This window comes from Trichechus manatus, unplaced genomic scaffold (genome assembly GCF_000243295.1).
Source record: "Trichechus manatus latirostris isolate Lorelei unplaced genomic scaffold, TriManLat1.0 scaffold00015, whole genome shotgun sequence".
Classification (NCBI taxonomy): Eukaryota; Metazoa; Chordata; class Mammalia; order Sirenia; family Trichechidae; genus Trichechus; species Trichechus manatus.
The window spans coordinates 22,819,424-22,824,396 of record NW_004443951.1 but is presented as its reverse complement, the minus strand read 5'-3'; positions in this window follow the sequence as shown (position 1 = coordinate 22,824,396).

Sequence of the window (4,973 nt, the reverse complement as noted above, 5' to 3'; positions counted from 1 at the left end):
GACTGGACTGTGGGACATAAAGTGATACTTGTGAAGAGTGTGCCTCTTAGACAAGTAGATACAAGAGACCAAACAGGCAGCTTCTGTCCAGAGGTGAGATGGGAAGGCAGAGAGAGTTAGGAGCTGGTTGAATGGACATGGGAAATCAGGGGTGGAAAGGAGGAGTGTGCTGTCACAGAATGGGGTGAGCAATTCAGGTCTCATAACAATGTATGTAAAAATATTTTTGTATGGGAGACTAACTTGAAATGTAAACTTCATTTAATTACAATAATAAATAAAATAAAATAAAAAATATAACTGCCGCTAATCCATCTTACTACATCATAGTGATAGAATTTACAACACAGGGAAATCACATCAGATGCTAAAATGGTACACAATCATACAATACTGGGAATCATGACCTAGCCAAGTTGACGGATATTTTGGGGGGACACAATTCAAACCATGACATGTACCATCCTCATAATTGTTGCTATGTTTGAACCCATTGTTGCAGCCACTGGGTCAATCCATCTCGTTGAGGGTGTTCCTCTTTTTCACTGATCGTCAAGTTCACCAAGCATGATGTCCTTCTCCAGGGACTGGTCCCTCCTAATAACATGTCCAAAGTACATGAGACAAAGTCTTACCATCTTTGCTGCTAAGGATCATTTCTTCCATACCCTTGACCTCCTCCAATTCTGTTCTCTCTCCACTTCCTGACTTTCACCAATATTGCTAATAATGTGTTCCCCAGAATTCCCCTCCACATCTAGTCAATGTCAGTTATCCACCAGCCCAAACTGCCAGGCAGGATTTGGTCACTGATGTGTGTGTGTGTGTGTGTGTGTATTTGTATGTGTTGTTGGGGGCGTGTGGACAGTGGAGATAAGGAGGACTTTCAGGTTTGGGGCCTGAACAACTGGGTGGAGGGAGTCCCTGGATGGCACAAATGGTTAAGTGCTCAGCTGCTAACCAAAAAGGTTGGTGGTTCAAGTCTATCCAGAGGAACCTCAGAATAAAGGCCTGGCAATCGACTTCCAAAAGCTCATAGCTACTGAAAACCCTATGGAGCACATTTCTACTCTGACACACATGGGGTCGCCATGTTTTGGAGTCAACTCAACAGCAACTGGTGCGGTTTGGATTAACTGGGTAGCTGGTGGAACCATTTACTGAGATAATGAACACAGAGGAAGAATCAGGTTGTGCTGAGAACAGGAGTGGGAAGTGATTTGAGTAGGAAATAGGGAGAGGACTATGCCCTAGAATGTGTCTGAAGCCCGTCCTCTCATTTTCCTTCCCTCGGCCCCCGCTTTGTCCAGCTCACCATCATCCCTCCTTGGTTACCTGACACCTTCTAACTGCCTTCACCTTTGCCCTCCCTCAATCCAAACACTTTTTAGGCTTTGTTTCCATTTGATATTCTCATTCTCACCTCAGGGAGTTTGCATGTGCAATGACGTTTGCCTGAAACACTCTTTTCTCCTCACAGATTTTTCTTTTTTCCTAGAGAACTCTAAGTCATCCTGCAGACTCAGCTTAAACCGCATTTACTCAGGGATGCCTTCCTAGACCCCCACACTAGGGGAGATCCCATTTTTCATGTTCCCACTGCATTCTGCTCTTCTTCTTCCTGGCTCTCATGTAGTCGGTAATTATTCGTTTATTATTTATGTTCCCTGACAGAGGGGAAGCTCCAAGAAAGTGCAGACTGTCTATTATATCCTTCTCTAAATCCTTACCACTTAGCAATAATAATAGCTAACATGAATGAGCTCCTAAGATTTGACAGAGGGCAGTGGTGGTTCAGGAGTAGAACTCCTGCCTTCCAAGCAAGAGACCCAGGTTTGATTCCAGCCAATGCACCACACGTACAGCCACCATCTGTCTGTCAGTGGAGGCTTGCACGTTTCTGTTATGCTGAGCAGGTCTCAGAGGAGCCTCCAGACTAAGACAGACTAGGAAGAAAATCCTCCTTCCAAAAATCAGCCAACGAAAACCCTATGGATCACAACGGTTCAGTCTGCAGCCGATCATGGGGATGGCGCAGGACGGAGCAGCAATTCATTCCACTGTGCACGGGGTCAGCAGGAGTTGAAGCCAACTCTATGGCAGCTAACAACAACAGTTGATGGTGAGCATGCCATACATTTCCATTGTTCCTCTTTATTGTCATTTATTGCCTGATACTTAGCTAACTCAACAGACCTCTAGCATGATGTACACCTCTTCCATGCCTTTGCCCAGGGTGTTTCCTCTTCCTGGGATGCCCTCCCACCAATTCTCCTCACTCCTTCTATGACCACCCCATCAGATAAACAACATCCTCCCATGCATACATCAGTGCTCAATCCCCCGCTGCTGTACAGCAAGGTGGAAAAGCACCATGAGCTACAGCATACGCTTTGGGAATCAGACAGACCTTGGTGCAAATCCTGGCTCTGTTTGGTACTAGCACATGGTCTTGTGCAAGTTATTTAATCCCTTTCAGCCTCAGTTTCCTCCTCTGTAAAATGGGGCACTGCATGTAGAGAACTAGACCTAGTGCTCACCGTGCAAACACTGAATGGTGGTTATTTTAATTCACAAGGTTGTATTCATCTACCGTGTTGGATCCTGAGCTCTGCCATGTCTCTCTATCTCTCCCCATCTCCCAGCACCCGCACTGTGCCTGCTCCCTAAGAGTGATCAGTGCATGTTGCTTGGATGTTTAATTGAATTGATGGCTAGAATTTACTGACGGGCCCTTCTTGACTGGAATTTACTGACTAGTGCCTTCCAGCTGACACTTGGCTCATCGCCACACTTACTGACTGAGATTTTCCTGCCGACACGCACTGACTGACACCACCTGGGACTGTCCCTCATAGCATCTGTCAGTGCCCCCAACCTCCTGAGTCAAAGCCAACAGAAAGAAAAGCTCTCTGGCTCCACATGCAGGGAATGGTCACTACATTTCTGTAACCCTAACTCTGGCTTTCCATCTCTGCCGGCCTCTTCCTCATGCTTGTTGTGACACCCCCATTTCTCTGCATCTCCACCTCAACTCATCTACGCCTCTGTCCCTTCATTGCCATATCTGGCTTTCTCTATGTCCCTGTGACCCTGTTCTGTCACCATGTCTTGGTCTGCCTTTACCGACTTGGTCTCTGTGGCTTTTCTCCCTGCCACCATCTTTTCCTCCATAGAAGAGCCACCCCCTCCCTTTGTTGATGCCGCATACTCAAGGACATGGGCACGCAATAGCACAGACACACATTGGTTTATTGTCTCTTTATTGTTCTCCTGGTAACAGGCGATCTTTTCTTTCCTACTTTTCAGGGATTCGATGCAGGTGGCTTTCTTTATCTGCTGCATCTGGGATGCCTGCTCTTCCCCTCCTGTACCCTCCCCCAGTCCTAGAACCTCTACCAGTGACAACCTGTAGAGATCAAAGGAGGAAGCTCAACATCTGAGCAGGAGACTACTCCATACACACAAGAGAAGCTTGTCAGAAACAGCCTGAGGAACCCCTTCCACTGAAGGTAGAGTGCACGGGGAGGGGAAGGACACGCTAACATGTGCCACACACATGGGAAGACACACTTATGCAGGAGAAGCACATGCATGGTGGAACGATGCTCAGACTCCAAAGTCCTTAAGGACAGTTCATCATGTGTCAGGGCCACGTGTACAATACGAGGGCCACTTATTGGAGGGCATTATGGACCCAGCCTACACAGGGGCCAATACAGATGCTGTATGTGTGGAGGACATGGTGTTTGAGGGTACAGATGTGAATGTTAGGGGGAAAGGGGCATGACACAATGTTGTCATTCATTCTGATGGACCCAAGCATGCACTGCCCCCCCTGCCTGTCCCATGTGGCTTGCAGTGCCTCCCTGTGGGAGAAATGTTACTCCCCACCCCACTGACATCAGGCTTGGCCATGGGACCTCAGGCTTTGGCCAATGGAGTGGACACAGAAGTGACGTGCGTCAATCTGAACAAAAGCTTTTAGAGTTATTACATTGTTCTGCCTTTGCTTTTTCCTCTGCCCCAAGAACTGCGTGCCCCAGATAGGGGCTGCCCTATGTATTCCAAGCATGTTGTAGTTAGCTGCAGCCGAGTAGATCCCTGACTCATGGCGACCCCATGCACAACAGGATTGGACCATTGTGATCCATAGGTTTTCATCGGCTGATTTTCAGAAGTCGATCAGGCCTTTCTTCCCAGTTTGCCTTCATCTGGAAGCTCCGTTGAAACCTGTTCAACATCATAGCAACACACAAGTCTCTACTGACAGAGGGGTGCGGTCTGCGTTTGAGGTGCACAAGCCATAAATCAAACCTGGGTCTCCCTCAGGGAAGGCGAGAATTTAACCACTACCCACATTCAAAGTATAAAGGGTTTTAATAAAGGGAATGAGATGTTTTCACAAATGTCGGAAGGGCTGGGAAAGCAAAAGTTGGGGACCTCAGCTATGTTACTACAGCAGGTATTTCACAAAGATTTACCCAGAGTCCCTGGGAAGCTCCCACTGACCTTCTCAGCCTATAGCAGTGAAGCCAGTGAGTCTCAAGATGCTCATTTGGAAGGTGCTTCAAACCTCCTGCAACTATTTTGGGAGAGTAATGACCTCGCCTTCTCCTCTGCTTTCCAAACCTCCCACGAGCACCTCTCTTGGCAGACTCTAATCAGGAACCACATGGGGAAGGGCATTCTGCAAAATGTAGATTCCAGCTTCTCTTCTCCAACGCAAAGGATACTTGACAACAGGTGGCAGTGAAGCCAGATTGACAACAGACAAACCTGCACGACCTACCTCATGGGGTTGTTAGGAGATTAAATGAAATAATGCAGACGCGTTCTGGGTAAAGCACTTGGCACATGGTTAATGCTCAGTAAGTGGCAGTTATTATAATTATTTTTATAATTTTGATCCTGGAACTGGTGGCTTTCCACAAAGCCCAGCACTCCCACTCCTTTCATGTTACAGAAAACTG